At 54.2% G+C, this 20,296-nt stretch overlaps 1 long non-coding RNA gene across 4 annotated transcripts; it reads right to left on the bottom strand.

Annotated features, from left to right (window-relative positions):
- Positions 1-2,322: 2,322 nt before the first annotated feature.
- On the bottom strand, positions 2,323-19,192 carry LOC112646384 (uncharacterized). 4 transcript variants are annotated; one of them, XR_007411115.1, is made up of 3 exons: positions 19,041-19,192; positions 10,755-10,818; positions 2,323-2,898 (listed from the first exon to the last, which is right to left on the bottom strand). It is a non-coding gene; the product is annotated as an uncharacterized LOC112646384 (long non-coding RNA). The 4 variants fall into 4 exon arrangements; XR_007411112.1 differs by lacking the exon at positions 19,041-19,192 and adding an exon at positions 15,508-15,674; XR_007411113.1 differs by lacking the exon at positions 19,041-19,192 and adding an exon at positions 11,194-11,302.
- Positions 19,193-20,296: the final 1,104 nt, after the last annotated feature.

Here is a 20,296-nt window from a genome sequence, read left to right as displayed (position 1 = left end):
CAGGACAGCACTTCGCCCTCTCTGAGCTGCACTCAGAGAAAAGTAGCGCCCATAAGCCCGGCTCCCCGTGGGCCCCGACAGAGACTCCTCCCCAAGCAGCCCTAGTGGGCTGAGCACACGGAGTCCTCCCGCAGTGATTATGGGACTCTGGGACAGTGGAGGCCAGCCTCTCCTCCTCCTGCAGGAGGCCCCCCACGTCTGCCCCTCTGCCCGGTCCCACATTCCTCCAAGGCTGAACCAGCCCCTGCCCTGCTCTCCCAGGGACTCCAGGCCCCCAGCCCCGTCCTCCCACCCAGGCCCCAGCAGCCTCCATCCCGGCCCCTTCCCTCCCTGCAAAGGCTGCAAACGCTTCTGAGGGCTGGAACATCTGGCTAATGACGGAGAAAGTGCTGAGACGACAGGTTATTTCAACACTGTCATCATCCGTTGGGTATTTCAACACTCGGTGCTTGTGCAAGAGACATAATGGGACCTGTCATAAACTCACGCTGTCTCAAAGCTCAGGCACGTCGCGGCGGGGCTGACGAGGAGTTGTTGGGGTTTAGCAATAGGCACTGTCTTGGGGCCTGCAGCCTCCTTAGGGTTATTTTGGCTCCACCGTGGAAGGCCCTGGAGAGAAATCTCAAGGTGTCAGAGAAAACCCAGAGCAATTACCTCTCGGGGTAATTAGATGGTAGCAGAGATAGATTGCCCGCCTTCCTGCCTTCCCCTCCTGCATGCCAGGGAGAGGGAGAGGGGAGGACCAGCTGCCCCATCCCACTGGGCTGGCCCCCACCGAGCCCGGCCCCGTGCGGGAAGGAGGCCACAGATGACCTCATGGAAGCAGCAGTGGTGAATCATGGCCCCGACCATGTTCCCACTACCCTGGGGGTTGGTAAGCGGGTGGGTCCTCAGAGGTACAGCTCAACACCCCTGGACGGCCACCCTCCCGTCATGGTGGCTTCTCCAAAGGACCGTGGGGGAGGCTTCAGGGACCCGCCAGCCTCTCTTCAGCAGACGGGAGTCAGGACTTGTACTGGGAATCCTTGATCCAGCTCAGCCCCCATCCAAGATTTCGTCGGAACCCCAACCATCCTGTTAGAGGCCAAGTGGAGAGTTGAAGGTAGCCTAGGGCCAGCTGCAGCTTGGAGGCGGTGGCCACCCGTATGGGGACTGCTGTGGCTGGAAACAGTACTGAGGTCCCTGCCGCCAGCTGTATGGGGCAAGCCTGAGTCACTGCCCCGAGTTGGCAAAGCCAAAAGGATGTGTGATCAGGGACTCCCAAAGCCAACTAGGGCCAGGCCGAGCTATGTCCAGGCTGAGAACCAACCCTCCCCTCCCCCTGACCTTCCCCTCCCCCCCATGACCACGACCCCCAACACACATCTGCAAAGAGTCCTGGGAAGGAGGGTCCTGGCTGGGGATCTGGCCAGCACTCAGGGAGGAGTGTGGGGTCTAAGAGTAGGAGCCTAGGTTTGGGACAACAGGCCACAGGCCACGTGGGGAACACGCAGACCTGGTCAAGGCTGGGGCCTGAGGCCGTGGAGCCCCAGGAACATGGATTCCCTTGAGTGGACACTGGGGAACCACAGAAGGTCTTTGACTGTGGGAGTCCTAAGCACACCACGCAGCTTTGCGCTCTTTTTCTAGGTTCCATCTGGCTGCAAGAAGTGAGTAGAGAGTTCCAGGGGAGGGTACAGGAAGGCAGGAGGTACCGAGCGTGACCAAGAAGCTGGACTGTGGCCAGATGGGGACGATGGCCAGAATGAGCCACTGGAAGCGTGAGCCCAAGGATATTTGCAAGCAGATGCCATCACAGGATTGGGTTCCATGCGGGGAGAACAGGGACAGGCCACAGGGGTGGGGGTGGATTCACAGGAGACTTTGGGGTCTTGGTGGGAGTCAGCCCCTACAGGCCCCCAGCGGGTCCCACATCCCTCCACCAGCAGGGACTCATCCTCTGCTCTCATCGAACCTTCTGGAGTCAGTTGGAGATGAATCAAGAAAATGGTTTTATGTCGTTCTTGGCTCCGCCTCCTGGATTAAAGCTCCTTCCTGCCCAGAGAGGCTTCTCCCCACTGACCCCACCTCCTGGCCCACCTCCTCTTCCCCCTCCCCGCCCCCACCCTGCCCCGTGGTCTCTCAGGGCCTTCATTCGGGTCCCCTAGAGGGTCGGCCAGCACCCACAGACTCCTCGACAGGGCCCATACCTGTCCCTCCACGGTTCTGCCCACGCGCTCCCCCGCTCCAGGCCATACCTCCCTCCTGGGTGCCCCTGCAGGTTCCCCACCCCCACCACCTGCCAAGGCTGCAGGCAAGTCCCACCCCCTTCCTGCAGGCCCCAAGCCTCTGTCCCAGTCCCCCCCAACTACTTTATAGTTAGTGCAGCTGCCAGGGCTCAACCGGGCATTCAATGCCCTTCCTGGGGCAGGGACCTGTCCGCAAGGCTGTCACATCCCCTCTGCCAGAGGCTGTTTTCCAAGTGCCCTTTGTCACCAGCCTCAGACATACAAAGGCTGGGCAGGGAGACAGTTTCCTCTGACTGGGGCCTGAGTCTCACTCGGTGCTCACGCCTGTCCGCCATGGCAGGCAGGCAGGTACCATCATCATCCCATTTACAGATGAAGGGACACACTGTGCCCATAGGGCAGGGCCAGTGGCAGCCGTGCTCTGCTCCCCGGGCAGGCGGAAGCCACCCAACCACTGCCTCCCCAGCACCCCAGCCCCGCTTCCTCCCAGGTGCCTGCCTGGCCTCCCAGGTCTCAGACTGCCCTTGCCCCAGAACGAAGCGAGCAGCCGTGAATAGCAGAAGCCTGGCCTTGGGCTTGGCAGGCACGTCGGCAGTCCCGGCTCCACCCCTCCTCTTGCTCCATCATCTTGGGGAAGTTATTTAGCATCCTGGGGCTTCTGTTTCCATTCCTGCAAAAGGAAGCAGTGGCCTCAGTTTCTCCGGAGAAGAGACAGGCACATGGCATAATGGAGAACCACCCCTGAGGCCAGCCAGCCATGGGGCGGGCTTCTAGCTCTACCTCTTGGAGTCGGTCCCTCACTGCCCCAGGCCACATCTTCTCATCCGTAGCGGGATACAATCCCGTGTCTCACACACAGCCCAGGACAGGTGCAGGGGAGGTACTGTATGGTGTTTTCAGCATGATGGTCCAGGTTCCATCTGGCTCTAGAACTCTCTGTGGTTCTTTGACAGACCATCTTCCTGGGGGCAGCTCAGTAGATCTGAGGCTGGACCACCGGCGCCTCGCCCAAAGCGGGTCTGTGGTCTCGGTAAAGTCGCAGCTGCGAACCCAGAAACGGCCCCATTCCCCCGAAGCCGTCAGGACTTGCTGGAGCCCAGCCAAGGGGTCTCTGTGGGGGCTCCACACCCCCGAGGCAGCAGCCCCTGTGCCCCGAGTGGAGACAGACCAGCTGGGACACCCTCTCACCCCCCGCCCGCCTTGCTCTCTCTCCCTCGCCCTGCCCCATGACGCCTCACCAGGAAGCCCTCTTGCATTGACATGTCCCTCCCAGGGTAACGCGCTGCCGGCATCTGAGGCTGATTCACCCATTCCCAGGCCGGGATGACCAGACATGAAGCCGCTGAACGCACCGGGAGCCCAGGACAAGGAGCCGGGAAGGGGCCCAGGTTCCGCAGCGGGGCTGGGAGGCCGAGCGGGCAGCCACGGCCGCGCAGCCCAGGCCCCGGGCCCAGAGGTCCCTCCCCCCTCGGCGCCGCACCGGCCGCAGGGGACGCCCCAGCCCGCGGGAACGGGCGCACCGGGGGCGGCGGAGCCCGGGGAGGGCGGCCAGGCCCGGGGCTGCGTGGGCGCTGGGTCCGCTGGGCTCGGTGAGGGCCCGAGACCAGGCCGGCCTCCCGCCGTCGCCCCCCGCTGCGCTGCCGGATGGCACCAGCTCCGCGTGCATCTGCCTGTTTACATTTCCCCCAACGAAAAGCAGCTTTGTTTATGGAAAAGAGCTATTTCGGTTCCACGGTTTCTCTCAACTCCTCTGACTCGCAGGAATGGCTGCTGCTCTCTTGAGGGGCTGAGAGAAGCCCGCCTCCACCTCCCTGGGGAAGGTGCCCAGGGCTCCCCCGGTGGGGCAGGGCTGGGGGCCGCATCCTGCCATGGCCTCCTGGAGGAGGGGGATGTGAGGACCCACGTCCCTCCATCACGAGCCAGGAAGCTCGCCCGGATGTGAGCCAGAGACTCGGGCACACGGTGCCTCTCATCACCCCGCTCTTCAGCCCCCACCAGGTGAGTGACATCAGCCCTGCCACACAGAGGAGACACGGGCCCCAGGGGTGAAGTGGTATCTCCGAAGTCACAGAGCTGGTGACGCCCAGGGGTTCCGCTGCAGATGTCATGCCTGTTCGTCACCAGGTCACCTACCATGGAGGAAGATACGCACGTCTCATGGAGGGGCAGTTGGATGGAAGTCCATAGGTGTAGCTATTTCTTTTTTTTTTTTTAAGATTTTATTTATTTATTCGAGAAACAGAGAGAGAGAGAGAGAGGCAGAGACACAGGCAGAGAGAGGCACAGGCAGAGGGAGAAGCAGGCTCCACACAGGGAGCCCAACGTGGGACTCGATCCCAGGTCTCCAGGATCACACCCTGCGCTGAAGGCAGCGCTAAACCAATGAGCCACCGGGGCTGCCCAGTTGTAGCTATTTCAATAAAAAGCCATGGCAAACATTTTATTCCAGGCTCAGGAGACAACGAACAATGCGTGAGCAGGAATAATTAAGTTCTACGACGTGGGTCCTTCTCCAGAGAGAAGCTACCATCTTCTAGATGAGAACCCCAAAGCTTGGAAGGGGTAAGAGGAAACAAATCATGGCACCCCTTGCAGAAAGAAAAAACAAGAGGCAGGTCCCCCAGGCCCTGTGCACCTGCTTCCCCACACAGGAGCAGAGGGTGTGCAGGGTGGGTGGTGGAGGGTTCTCCCGAACACTCGCGGTGGCCCTGGATAGAGTGCCTGCACACTCTCCCTTCCCTCATGACCCTGCACACTTCCTCCGTGGAATTTGTGATTTCTGGTACACACGCTGCCTGGGCCGCCAAGGCAGGTCAACAGCTGTCACTATGACAACAAAGAGAAAGAGAAAGAAAAAGAAAGGCTGATGGAGGTGGAACACCCCCTGGAGAGACAGCAAGACAACCTCAGGACTCATTGCCCTGCCCCAAGGAGGGAAGTGTTCCTGGAGGCAGGGACAGGGCCACAGGGGCCCCCTAGGCTGGGGATGGAGATAAAGTGTGTTTAGAGAAGAGCTTAGAAGTTCTCACACAAGGTGGTAAACACTCTCAGAGCTTTGTGCAGGGCTTCTCCTAGTCCTCTGGGACACACAGCCTGTGGCCTCTGGTGTCTGGAACCTCCCATGTGGCCAGCGCAGTGATGTGGGCCTGGGGTCACCTGCTCTGGAGCAAAGCTAGGGTTCCTAAGCCTTGGGGAGACCTTGCTTCCCTCAGGGCCTTTTGTCCTAGGCTCCTCCTTCCCTGGTTTGCCTGCCACCCCACATGCAAAGCCACAGAGGAAGTCTTCAGACTCTTGAAGGAGGGACACACGGTGCCAGGTGGCTTTGTGCCTTGAGCAGACAGGTGCCCCCTTTACAAAGGTACCTGGAAGCCACCCTGGCATCCAGAGCAGCACTGTTCTGGATGCCTTTCCTCCATCCTCTTGGGTTAGTCCCTGGAGGGAGAAAGATCACAAAACAAGGTGACCCCTCCACCCCCTCCAGACAGGAGAGAAACGTGAAGGGGAAGTGCTATGCTCATCTAAGGGGCAGCCAGGGCTTTCCAGGATGGACCTCTTGAGGTCACTGTAACTGAGTCACCACCCAGGCTCCTTCTCTCTCAGAACTGTCCCCAAAAGAGGAAAATGTGGCCCCTTGACCTAACGGCCTCCTGACCTGGGTGTTCTCCCCAGCACCTCCCCAGCACTGACTCCTTCACATCTGTTAATGAGGACATCCAGCCTGAACCAGGCTTCTCCTGCTCCCGTGGAAAGCACCGTGGTTGGCTGACAGTGGTAGTTTATAAAATACAGTATCAGCCTTGGCTGACCCTGTCTCCCTCCTGAATCATCTCTCTCATGGTTTGGGGGGACCCTATGACCTGGGAGGGCCACTGGGCCCAGTCACACCACACAGGCCCAGGCCTGGAGCCCAGGAACCCTTCATAGTTGAACACGGCCCTTCACAGTTTACAGAAGGCTCTCTCTTGCCTCATCCCATGTCACTCTTTGAAGTGGAACCTCAAACACCTGGAAGACACAGTGCCAGGACCCAGACCCCACATTCCCCACCTTGGGTCACAAGTATTGCTACAGAGCCCACTTGGTTCCCAGGGCTGGTGGTAGAGCCCTGGGGTGGGTGTGGGCCCAGCCTCACCATCCAGCCCCTAATGCAGTAAGGGAATTCTGCCAAAATCCACCTCCCCTGAATCCCACCCGTGGCCCACCCAGATTCTGCGATGTGCCCCCATCCCGTTGCCCAGATGGCCAAGCGGCTCTTCAGCCTCAACCGGAGGCCCTATCCCATTTCATCACTGCATGCTCTTTGCTTTGGCCATAAAGTCTCAACTCCTCCTTACTGAGAGTGGCTGACATGTGGCAAGCCACCTGTTTCCTGTCCACCAGGACCTATTAAGCTTCCAGACTGGTCCCCGTACATACTGTGCTCCCCCTTCCAGGCCCCGGCCTGGAGTTTCATGCTTTCGAAGCCCATCAGTCGAACACATCCAAGACTATGGGTACTCTGTGCCCACTGCAAATTCCACCCTCCACAAAGTCACCGCACAATAAAGGTGGCCGCTACCCAGATCGCATCTGACACAGGGGTCACTCTGCCTGGCATCAGAGGCTCAGGCCTACCACCTTGGTCTCCTCCACCAGACAGTGAGCTCCTGGGGTAGGGAGTGGGACACATGCACCACAGGAAATGACTCAGCCCAGGGGCCCTATACACGGCATAGGGCCCCCCAGAACACGAGAACTGTCATGGGCTGAATGAATGAGCAAAAGGATAAATAAAAGAACAGGAAGTAGTGAGGCCTGTGGCCAGCCTTGGGGTGCTCTTGCCAGAGTGCTCTGTTAGCAAAGGGCAGAGGAACCCCTCACCAAGCACACCCCCTCACCCCTGCTTCGAAGAGCACCCGCACACCATTCCTTTGCCTGCCCAGCGCCTCTGGACCCTCCCCCCCCATCCAGGGAGATCCCCCCCTTATGACTCTGCATCTTCCCTCTTCTCGCACAAAAGCCAGCCGGCCCCCATCAGCCGCCCTCGCAGCAACGAATTAATCATGTGACCTGAGCTCCATCGGTGACACATCAGCCAGACTTGGGACGGGCCAGGAGTGGCCCAGGAGGCAGGTGCTGTACAGAATCCACTCTGGCTAGCAAGGGGCAGGGACATGACCCAGGGTGGGGGGCAGACCCCAGGGGGGATCAGCAGTTCTGCTGTGGGATTTGGGTCCCTACTCCTGGCTCTGGTACATTCGGTCTTTCTCAGAGAGTCTGAGCAGAGGCTGCTTTGGATCTTGAGGCCTGTTCCATGGCTATGAGGCCTGGCTCTCCCCTCTGGGCCTTTGCCCTGCTCCTGCCTCTGCCTATCCACACCCCCCAACCACTTCTGTTAACTCCTTGTCATCCTTTAAGACTCGGCTTCTCGTTACCTTTTTCTGGAAGCTTCCAGCCCCAACCCTTCTGGGTTAGGTGCTTCCTCGGTGCTCCCAGAGCCCCCCAGGGGCCACACCAGATGGTAACTGCCCATTGCCACACCTGTCTGCGTCCCTACTGGGTGACGATGCCCCGCCCCCTCCCCAGGGCAAGGGTCATATCTGGTCCACTCAGGGCATCCAAGAGATAAATGCTCACATTTGCTGAGTGACTGAGTAAGTAGGTGGGAGAAGCCAGAAGTCTCTGGGTTCTGTGAAAGTCGGGAGAGGGAAAAGCAGTTACAGGATGGCCTTGGGACTTGGTAGGCATGCCCAGCGCTCCCTGAACCCCTCCCCGCCATCCCCCCACCCCAGGCCAGCAATCACCTATTCAGCTTGCACCCATGCAAGGGGAATGTATGAGGCTGGTCAGTATCTGCTGCTCCATCTACCATGGGTTTCTTAGTGAATTCAGTGGAAAAATACTTCCCGGGAAATAAATCTGGAGTTACCGACTGGCTTCAAGGCCCCTTTATCCCACATTGATTTGTATCTTGGAGATTTAAGCCTCTCCATTTGTTTGCCGGAGACGCTTGTCGTGCAGATGTCGACGCACGTGGCCGCAAGAGCAGTTTCCTGAGCGGCACTGAGTACAAGTCAAGTGCATCCCTTTGGGACATATTCCTCCTCCCCTGACATGGGCAGGCAGGGAAGTTCCCGAGGAGCCACTCAGAGGCCATCAGGCCTCTCTACCGCACCAGCCAGGCCACCACGGGCTGCATGGGAGTCGAAGTACTGGAAGTCTCGGCCCCTCCAGGTGGCGGTCACCAGAGACTCACAAGGCTGCACCAGAATGATCCCCAGCCCACCCCAGCCTGTGCATGGGAAGCACATGAACTCCTTCCTCAGGATGTCTGCAGAATCTGTGGCAGGGGCAAGACGGGCCGCATCCCATCGGTGCCGCCTCCGCTGAGCATCAGTTTGGATGGTCTCAGCTCCTTGCTCGAAATGCCTCAGTTCTCTGGCCACCCGGACATGGAGGTCTTTTTCCTTCGTTTCCATTCCCCAAACCCACTCACACCAGGCATTCGTGTGAGTAGAAGTCTTACTGACAGTTGGAGAGGCAGAAAGATCTGCTTTGTAATTACAGGAGCCTCATTAAAATCCTTCTCCCTGGATGTCTCTCTGCTTTTTTCCGCCCTGGTCTACTCTCTTTTCCTTCGTGCCCCTCAAATCCTGCCTACTGTCAGAGCAGAACAGTCCAGCCCCCGGAATCCCATTTCCTCCCCTGGAGAGGCTGATCAATTCTCTTAAACAAGGAGGATGCGCTTCGAAGGAGAATTTGGTGCCAGTTCTTAAAACGATGAATTTTCAACCCTTGGGACAGACTTGCCCTCACACCCGACCCAGTGCCAGGCACCTCTTGCCTTCCAGGGACCCAGAATTGAATGGAGTACAGATGCAGACCTCACAGAGTCCAGGGTCGGGGGCGGGGGGGGGGGGGGCAAGCCCAGGTTCACCACAGCAGAGCGGGTGGGGAGATACTGAGCAGAGGGAAGCACAAGGACAGATGAAGGGCAGCTCCCTCCACGTGGAGGAGCCAGATAGGGCTTCACCAAAGACATGGAAAATATGGCCTGGAGGGGGTTCCATGGGGGGGGGGGGTTGCAGCTGGACCAGAATCCTTATCAGTATGTCTCTCAGGCTGCGCTGTAATCGCTGGTTGCTGGGTCTCCCTTCCCTAGCAGACTGGGAGCTCTGGAAGGGGATCTCCCTTCAAGGGCCACGTTTAATCAGCCTCAGCCCCAGGAGGAAGGACGGGAGGAAGGTAGGTAGGGGCAGGAGCCACGGCAGCATCTAGAGTCTGGAGGCGCTGGAAGCCACAGGACCCCTGACGCTGCAGCAGAGACAAGAGGCAGAATTGGCTGGATCTGCCTCCTACACGTACGCGGCAGTGGATGTGATCACTTCCTACTGAAAGTGGGCCGGAGGCAGGGCTGCAGGTCCCTGGGTCACTCCTATGAAGGACCTTTGCCGTCAAGTGCTATGACCACCGACAGTGCCCTGTGCGCTCACATCTGTCCAGCACTCTGCAGTTAGGAAGAGTGTGACCACCCGCAAGCTCAGCAGAATCAAGGTGTGGTAAGCCCTGGGCACTGGGCACCGTTTGGGACTCCTAGGAGGTTCTCCAGTCCTCTCGGTGTCCCCGTGCTTGGAGCTTCCGGAGCACGGAGAGTAGTACGCGCGTAGCAGTTAATTACAGGCTGCCTTGCATTGTTCTCTGATTACTGTTTCAGGCTGGGGAGGCTCCTCACCTGCTCTGGATCCTCGAGCAGAAAGGATGTGCCTTCTGCGTCTTCTCTGTGCCCAGCACCCCCTGCAATGCCAGCCTGGAACCAGCACCCCTTCAAAAGCATCAGGGTCAGGTGATTCCTCTACACATTGGCCGCACGTTAGAATCACCTGGGAGGTTTGATGAAATACTGATGCCTGGACGCCCCCTCCAAGGAGGCTGATTTAACTAGTCTGCAGTGGGGCGCCGGGCACTAGTATTTTCTCAGACAAATAATAATTATTCTAGTGTGCCGTGAGGGCTGCGAACCTCTGCTGCAGCATCTAGTGCGACAAAAGCCAGTGCTCATGGGAAACGTGTACCTTGAAGGAAGACTGGCTCTTGGTACCAAGTTTTGTCCCTTTCCAGAGCTCACCCATCCCAACAGCTTTCAGGTCCCCACGGCGTCAGATGACTCCTGAATCTCGGCGTCCAGCCCAGGGAGACTTTCAGCTCCAAAACACAAGCCCCCGGGGACAGTACATACAGTACGCAGCTCCATCTGTACCAGGACCCTGCCATCCTGCTGAACAGCTGCATTAGTCATATGCTTTAGGCTCTCCGTCACGGGAAACCAACTTGAACTAGCATAGTCAATGGAAGGATTTGGGGTATCGCCTACAGCCCTTGGGTGCAGGGTACCAGCGGGCCCAAGGGGGATGGGGAGGTGGCTAATGGCTGCCTTTTGGGGTGAATGCAGCCACTGCCACACTTGGAAGAGCAGGCACTGGGGAGACACCCCAACCTCTCTCTGCCTGGCCTGTAATCTCCCGCTGCTCTCTCATTGGCTGAACATACCTGGAAGTTAGAGAGAGCCCGAGAGCTGCAATCCACAGTGGTCAGCTTTCCAGGCACAGAGCATCTGTAGAAACGAATATGAAACACCATGAGCACTGGACAGCCACCCAGATGGACTCTACCCTTGGGCTTCCAGTTATCCAAGGGATTTAAAGTCACCCTTGCTTCCCCTGTTTGTTCTCCCCCACTGCCATATTCCCATCACCAAGTCCTACCCTACCCACATCACCTCCCAAATGTTTCTGGAGTCCAGCCTCTCTGTCTCCATTCTCTCTCTTTTGGACTTTTGCAAATTCTCTCCTCCCCTGGCTTCTCCATGTCCAGTCGAATCCACCCATCCAGATGCCATTGACTTGGACCCATGGCCCTTCCCAGCCAAAACCCTTCCAGGACCACCACCCCTAACCCCCACTGTCTTCAGGGTAACAGGCAGACCCACCCTGCATGCTCCAGAGCTACAGATCCCCTCCAGGTGGGTTGGAGCAAAACCAGCAAGGTTGGTGACAGCCTAGCTTAGAAAACTGGGCCTCTTCCCTTAGGCAACAGGAACCTAAAGGAGTTTTGAAAGCAAGATTTTATTGCCCTTCTTGTTAACTTCTTATTTCGAAATAATTTCAGGCTTTCCAAGAAGTTGCAAAAATGGCACAAGAATCCCCATCTACTCTATCCAGAATCTCTAAATGTCAACGGAGGACACGGTACAAGGATAAAATCGAGAAATACTACTACCTAGCCCACACACCTTATTTGCATTTCTCAGATAGTTGCCCTAATGTCTTTATTTTCTGGTCTGGGATTCAACCTTGGGTCACCCTGCCTTCAGCTGTCACAAATGTCTGGTCTCCTTTCATCTGGAACAGTTCCTCACCTTTGTCTTTCGCAACCTCCATACCTTTGTGTCTGTACTGGCCCCTTGTTTTCTAGAATGCTCCTCTCCTGGGTATTTTCTGATGTCTCCTACCATTTAATCCAGGGTATGCATTTTGGGTAAAAATGCCACAAAAGACGGGTTGTATCTTTCTCAGTGCGTCAGAGCAGGTGGCACATGACGTCAGCTCGTCCCAATATGGTTGATACTAATTTTGACTGTTTGATTGAGATGCTGCGTGCCAAGTTCCTCCAGTGTAAAGTTGTTATTATCTCCTTAGTAAGGATGCCCTGGGGAGGGTACTTTAACACTGGAAATGTCCCTTTTCATATACAACCTGCCCACCAATTTAAACGCCCATTTAGCATTCTCACCAGAAACAATCTCTACCCGGGCATCTGCCAAATGGTGATTCTCAAGCCCGCCACTCCTTCTACATGTACTCATTGGAATTCCACTGTCAGGACAAGAAAAGCGGGATCCACCCAACAGAGGACGGTCTCCAGGAACCATAGCAGTTCACCTGACATATGGCAAACCATATACCTGATAAGGAACTTTATCTGGAGTATATGAAAGACCCTCACAGCTCAATAATAAAAAGACAAATGAGCCAGTTAAATAAATGGGCAAGGGATCGGAATCTAAGTTTCTCTAAAAAAATACAAATGACCAATAAGCACATGAAAAGATGTTCGATGTAATGATTAGGGGAATGCAAATCAGAACCACTGTCAGATGTCACTTCACAACCACTAGGCTGGCTGTAATAAAGAAACAGACACTAAAGAGTACTGGTAAGGCTGTGGAGACCGAACCTCTCCCTTGCCTCTCTGGTAGGAATGAAAAGCGGTGCAGCTACTTTGGAAAACAATCCAGCCTCTCCCCAAAAAGTGAAATATAGGGTCACCATGTGACCTAGCTCTTCCATAACCAGGTGGATACCCAAGAGAAATGAAAGCCTCCGTTCACATGAGAACGTGCACGTAAATGTTCAGAGCAGCATCATTTGCGCCAAAAAGTGGCAAGAATCCAATGCCAGTTCAGTGATAAATGCATAAGATGTGGCCTATCCACACGACGTGCTATTATCCAGCAGTACAAAGAAATGATGTATGGATACACGCTACAACACGGGTGAACCTTGACAACATGATGCTGAGTAAAAGAAGCCAGCCACAAAGAACCACATATGCTGTGATCCCATTTATGAAATGTCCAGAATAAGCAAATTTATAGACAGAAGGTAGATTACTGGTTGCTACAGGCTGGGGCAGAGGAGGGAAGGGGGCGTGACTGCTAATGCGTTGGGGTTTTTTTTGGGGGGGGGCTGCTAAAAATGTTCTAAAATTCTGGTGATGGTCACACAACCCCGTATACTAAAAAACATTAAATTGTACAGCTCAAATGGGTGGGTTGCATGGTATGTGAATTATATCTCAATTATTTTTTAAAGATTTTATTTATTTATTCATGAGAGACACACAGAGAGAAGCAGAGATGTAGGCAGAGAAAGAAGCAGGCTCCCTATGGGGAGCCTGATGCGGGACTCGATCCCAGGACCCCGGGATCGTGCCCTGAGCCAAAGGCAGACACTCAACCACTGAGCCACCCAGGCGCCTCTCAATATATCTCAATTATATCTCAGAGCTCCTTGGGAGCTTCTCCACATCCCCGCCCAGCCCAGCTTCCAGCTGCCCTCCACACGCCCAACACGCCAAGCAGAAAAACGACCGTCTCTCAGGCCAGGCAAACCCAGCGCCAACTCAACAGAGTTGCCCGTGATTAAGACTAGGAAGATTCACGGCTATGTCCTGACCAGCTATCTCTTTACTCCCCAGTGAAATATCCTGAGCCAGACTGTGGTTTTGTGACTTGAGGCTCAAGTCCATGAATCAACATAATCTACTTATCAAGACCAAAGGCTGCGGTCACTGTGCCTGCAGAAGAAACAACTCGTATTTCTTGGCGCCTTCATGCCAGAGGGCTGGGCCGCACCCTGGTGCCCAATGGGGAGCCGTGCCCACGGATCCTATTGGACTAACCACACGCCACCCTGGGGCATACCTTTCCCGCAGCCGTCACGGTTGTGCCATTTGGAGCCTAGCAGTCTGAGTCCCCATTTGCTGCTTCAGTGACTCTGGTGGGTTAGCTAGACCCAGCCAGGCCCATGCTGGGTACCCTGGCTTTGGCTTCCTTGCTCTCCTTGACATGACGATGTAAGACACGACTATATGGGGGATGGTGAAGTGGGACAGGGGAGTTAAACGTATAAGCTCTCAGCCATAAAATAAATAAATCCTGGAGATGCAGTGTACAGCACGGGGACCACAGTTAACCACACTGTATTGTATATTTGAAAGATGCTGAGAGAGTAGATTTTACATGTTTTCATTACAAGGAAAAAAAATTGGGAGTTGTTTGAGTGGCTCAGTGGCTAAGCATCTGCCTTCAGCTCAGTTTGTGATTCCAGAGTCCTGGGATCAAGTCCTGAATCAGGCTTCCCACAGGGAGCCTGCTTCTTCCTCTGCCTATGTCTCTACCTCTCTCTGTATGTCTCTCATGAATAAATAAAATCTCAAAAAAAAAAAAGACTTTCATCTAAAAAAAATTTGTTATTAAATATGGTGCTGAATATTAACTAGACTTACTGTGGCGATCAGTTCACAATATATAAAAATATTGAATCGTTATGTTGTATGGTACATGTCAATTATGTGTATAAAAAAAAAGATCAGAAAAAGAAAACCAACTTCAATCAGGGCCCCTTCCTTTGGTTTAAAGTACTTTGATAACTTCCCAGTATAAAGAAGGAGCTCCCGAAGTTGGTCTGCTGTGACTTCTGGGGGGCAGGAGGGACCTGCCCCACCAAGGCCCTGCCAGCACATGGCCATCCTGGTCCATTCACTCCCAACCACATGGGCTCTATCTCAGCTTCCCCAAGTTCCCTTGTCCCCACTGGCCTCCGGGCCCCTGGACAACTTTCCCACCTTGCTTTTCTCACACCTAGTTGATTAGCTCACAGCGTCCTGAGATCTCTGTTAAAACCCCTCTTGATCTTCCCTGATGCCCCAGAACTCTTGAACCTCTTTCCAGCACTGGTCAGCATTGTCGATGTTGGTATGAGGATTGAACTAATGTCTGTCTCCCCTGCCAGGCTGTGTACTCTCTGAACCCTGGGGCCTCTCTGCTTTACTCACGCTGACACCCCCACCCCTGTGGCTGGCCTAGAGCCTGGCACACAGCAGACATTCGGAAAGCCTTGTAGATAGGAAAAAAAAAAGAATGCTGTCCCGAAGTCTCACTGGAGCCCTTCCTGCATTCAGCCTCCTGAATTATTCCATTCTCCCCAAACATAAATCAGATCATGGCCCTCCTCTGCCTAGAACCTTCCAAGAGCTTCCCACTGTGATTGTAATAAAATCCAAAGCCCTTGCCTCAGTCTGCAAGGACCTGCAGGGCCTCAACCCTCCGCCTCCCTCATACATCACTAGGGGAAGTCCTGAAGAGTTCTAAGCAGAGAAAGGCTTGGCCTTCAGAACTGTCACTTTGACTTCTTTGTGTCCCTTGACCTCTCCAAGTGCATTCCCATCTCCACATTGTGTGGGGCCAAACCAATCAGGAAGGGGGGCCAGCCCTGGACAGCAAGCATGAGCTGAAGAACCACCACCTGCCAGCCTCCTGGGGCCCTGTCCCCAGAGCACAGCAAGGAGTGGGAGAGGGCACTGGCCCTACCCCGTACAGAGGAGTGCTCTACCACTGACATCATGCACAACTGCCAGCATGCAGTGATAATAAAGAGCAAAGCAAACTCCAGATCAATTTTATTATTGTCATTAAATCCCCCCCACTGCCCGAAAGCCAGAAGAACCACAGACCACTCACGTAGCTCACCGCCTTGGCACGCCACGGCTCTGTGGGATGATGTCCACCGTTCATTCTCCTCTCTGTCAGGTGTAGGAAGAGGCTAAAACCTCATATTCACCCCTTAGGGGTTCCCTGCTACAGGCATGGATTATATGTCACTCGACATGGCCAGGCAGGTCAGTCATTTCCTGCTGGGGAGGGAAGTCAGGGCTCAGTCACCCAGTCACACTGCAGGAATTCAAGCAGCTCCTGATGTGACAGGCTTTCTGGATAGGGGCTCTAGAAGGGCTATGGCATTCACTTCAGATCTACTGGCCTCCTCTGAGATAAGCATGGGAATTCTTTTTTTTTTTTTTTTTAAGACTTTATTTATCCACTCATAGAGACACAGAGAGAGAGGCAGAGACACAGGCAGAGGGAGAAGCAGGCTCCATGCAGGGAGCCCAACATGGGACTCAATCCCAGGTTTCAGGATCAGGCCCTAGGCTGAAGGCGGTGCTAAACCGCTGAGCCACCCAGGGATTCCCAAGCATGGGAATTCTAGATCCTTCCCTCAAATATCTCTAGTTGTGGGGCTGCCTAGGGGGCCTGTGGCAGTCGCTGCTGATGGCGCTCAGGGGCCAAAGCAAAGCAGGAAAGCCTCCGAGTGTTCTTCCTATTTGTTTCCTGCGCCAGCATTCCCATCGCCCTGATCTACACATATCTTACTCTCATGTCAGGGAGGCCGACTTCTCCGCATTTTTTGGATGAGTAAACCAGGGCAAAGTTATAGCCAATGGGGAGCCAGCTGGTCAGACTCCAGTGGGGAGCACCTCCTATGCCTCTGACCCCCACACTCCCATGGCCATGTGGAGGAGAGGCAGGATCAGGGCCCTGTCCTCAGAAGGGACCAAACAAAGTCCTGCTTCACGAGTAGGGAGGCAGTAGAAATGGTTGTGAATTGTAAAATTTCACCAGAAACACCAGGGAAGGAAACGCTGGCCAAGTGGGCAGAGAAATCCTGGCCAGGAAAACAGCCTTCTGTTCCAGGTTCCACAGGGGGAGTCAGACAGATTCGGCTGCTCGGATCCAGCCCTCGTTAGGGCCCACCGCCATCCCAGATGCCAGCACGCACACCGTGATGCATTTTGTCTTCGCCACCATCCTTGGCAGAGCACTAATCATGCCCATTTTACGGATGATGGAACAGAAATGCCTCCAAGAAAGGCAGTAACTTGTGTAAAAGAGTCAGGAGCTCGGCCTTCTAGCCCAGGGCTGTTTTCAGGGATATGTGAACCCCAACCTCCCTAGCCCACCCTCATCATCCACCCTCATCACCCATTTCCATTCCACCGCTCCCCACCTCCCACCCTGCACAGATCCAGCCTGGGTCTTCCCCACCTGCCTGCAGGCCTGTGCCAACTGCAATAGGAATCCCAGGACATTCCCCTCCTCAGCCCCATCCCTGAATATTTTGTAAGAAGAGAGCACTCCAGAACTTTGGGCCCAATATGAAGGACATTTAGTAGATGTTAGAAAAAAATAGTCAAGTGTGTAATGAATTCCTGAAAACTTACATTCTGGGATCCTCATTTTACCCTCTGACAATCTCATAGCTAACAAATCAAAGAGGGTGGCCAGGGCGGGCATGGCCAAAACAGACCTGGGACCAGATCCACATGGAGCTACCAAGGGGCCAGAAGGTAGCTTATCTTCCTTATCTCCAGCTTCCTGAACCTTCTGAATTGGAGAACTTGCTCTTCCAGAAAGACCTAGAATGTGGGATAGCCCCAGGAAGGGATGGGGTGTCAGGGCTTCTGGACATACAGATCAGCCTCGGGATCTCCACCACTGGATACCTCCTCCCCTCAAAGCCTCCTCCAGAGACCTCACTCCTCTGAAGTGTATTCCCAGCTGATCGAGCTTCATCTTGCCTCTTTTCACTATAAGCCCAAGTCCATGAGGCAGGGATTTTGGCCCACAGAGCAGAAGAGACTTGTCTAGAAGCTCACCTTAAATTCTCTCCCTCTCCAAGCCCCAACATGTTAGGTCTGTGCCTCAAGGGTACATTTATAATCTGACTTCTCGTGTGGGCATATGAATTCCATCCCACTGGCCCACCCAGAATCCGAGTTCTGGGAAGGCAAGGCTTGGGCTGGGACTAATTTTTGCATGCCAGAATGCTAGCTCAGGGCCAGGCCACAGGAGGCAAGAACTCGGGGAGAGGAGGGGAGGTAGGAGATTAAACATGGCAGGTGGCATCACTCGGGACCTACGACCCTGCCCTGATGGGGCCACCATAGCAAAGGGAACCATCCATTCAGCAAATGTTTATTTGAGCTACCATAAGCTCAGCATCATTACAAACACTGAAGTGACACCAGAGAACAATGCAAAGTCTCTGTTCTCATGACATTTAATTCCAGAACTTCCCAAGGGGAGAGCAGGTAGGATGTTTGGATGCAAGTGACAGAACCCAAATGGAACAAGCTTAATCAAAATGGAAAATCAATAAATAAAACCTTTAAAAAAAAAAAAAAAAAGCAGGGAGGGGGTTATCCCTGGGTGGCTCAGCAGTTTAGCACCTTTCTTTGGCCCAGAGCATGGTCCTGGAGACCCGGGATCACGTCCCACATCGGGCTCCTTGCGTGGAGCCTGCTTCTCCCTCTGCCTGTGTCTCTGCTTCTCTCTCTGTGGGTCTCTCATGAATAAATAGGTAAATAAAATCTTTTTAAAAAATGGGAAATCGGGGTGCCAGGGTGGCTCAGTCTGTTAAGCACCTGCCTATGGCTCAGGTTATGATCCCAGCATCATGGGATCAAGCCCTGTGTGGGGATCCCTGCTCAGCGAGTAGTCTGCTTCTCCCTCTCCCTTTGCCCCTCCCCCTACTCATGCTTGCTCTCCCTTGCACTCTCTGTCTCTCTCTCTCTTTAAAATAAATACATGAAATCTTTTTAAAAAAAACTTTTTGGATTAAAAAAATAAAGGAAAATTTATCAACTCCAGTGACCTAAATGTAGGTCAGGCAGGGGAGGCACTGGCCTTTCAACCCTTTAGAGGCAGGACCCAGCATGCCTCTGGATGTGCTGCTTATCCCTGCCTGTCTCCATGGGCCAGCCTGGTTTGCTCTCACTGCAGACCCCTCTCTCCCACTGGCAGCTTCAGACTCACTCCTACCAGCTCCACCACCAGAACACAAAAGAAGTTTTGTTCTCCTCACCCTAGACTTTTAAGCCCCAGGGAAGGACTGTGATAGGTCTCAACAGTATCACACGACCACCCCTTGACCCAATTGTGATGGCCAGAGAATTGGGTCCATTAGAAGAAGCAAGGAAATAGTGCAGGACAGTCTAACAGGTGTTTACCACCCACGGATCTGATTTAGTTTGCTGCTCCTATCAGCTCTGGAAAGGAAGGTGTCTTAGGCCACGCAGGCTACTATTACAAAAAATACCAGAGACCGAATGGCTTAGAAACACCAGAAACAAAAAAAAAAAAAAAGAAAGAAAGAAAGAAAGAAACACCAGAAACTAAAAAAAGAAAGAAAGAAAGACCAGAAACTTATTTCTCACAGTTCTGGAAGCTGGGAAGTCCAAGATCAAGGCTCCGGCAGATTTGGTGTCCTGTGAGAGCTCTCTTCTTGATTCATAGCTCTCTTCCTGATGTGTCCTCACGGGGCGGAAGCGGCGAAGGATCTCTCTGGGGCCTCTTTTATGAGCACACTCATCCCATTCATGAGCACTCTACACTCATAACCTAATCACCTTCCAATGGCCCACAAACAGGGGGTTACGATGTAACACACAAATTTAGGGGAGATACAGACATTCAGACCTCAGCAAGAGGGCAAGAAGAAAGAGCAAGTACTGGGACACCCCTCTCCTCCCATTCGGATCACTACCTCGGACCAGTGCATGTTCATGTAGGAAGGGTTTTAGGAATGATATCGTCCACTCAGTCAGGTGGTCAAAGAAGCTCTGAAAAGCTGGAAATAGGATTATCATAATCACAGCTACTATTTCTTGAGTGCTGGACACTCTCTAAATATCAGGGGAGCACTTACTCTCCCACCCCTAAAGTTTTCATTGGGAGTGGGGTGCCCACATTCCCTTCCTGCTCCCCATCCCATTTCTGTACGCCCCCTCCTGGGGAGGAGAATGGACTTGCCGGATTGGTGGAGTTTGGAGAAGGAAGTGACCGTTCCAGCTAGTCCCTTGTGGGCATGTTCCTTTTCAATCGGCCACCTACAGAGAGGCTCCAACTCCTGTGAGTGTCTGTGTCAATCTGGTCCTGAGCTTGGAAGGGGAAGAAGTTGTGCTCATTGGCCTACCCCAACCCCCAACAACATGTATGTTATCATTATCCAACAACACAGGTGGGTGAGTATTGCTACTGTCTCCATGTTAAGGACAGGGCCATGGAGACAAAGGCCACCCCGCCAGCCGGGGCCAGGGCTGGGACTCAGAAGTTGGTTTGCCAGGGCTCTAGCCTGTGTCTTGGCCTCCCTAGAACTCAGGATTGGTGACTCCCAGTCCAGTTCTTTCTTTCTGGCACCAGGTCATCTCCTGTCACAGAACGGGCCTCAGAGAAGGCCCACAGATGTCACCAGTGGCTCCCGGAAGCTTGCAATGAAAACCAAACGTATCAATGGAGTTTTCATCAGAAAGGACTGCATGAGATGCCATGTTCAACCTTGTGTGAAATCAGGCTTCCAGCCACCCGCCCAGAAATAACCCTATGTACCTCCCAGGGTTAGTATATGAGCATTCCATATTAAAGTACACGTAAGGGGGCTCGGGGGTGGCCCATTGGTTGAGTGCCTGCCTTT

The sequence above is a fragment of the Canis lupus genome, chromosome 6 (genome assembly GCF_003254725.2).
Source record: "Canis lupus dingo isolate Sandy chromosome 6, ASM325472v2, whole genome shotgun sequence".
Lineage (NCBI taxonomy): Eukaryota > Metazoa > Chordata > Mammalia > Carnivora > Canidae > Canis > Canis lupus.
This window is presented reverse-complemented; position numbering and strand designations above follow the sequence as displayed.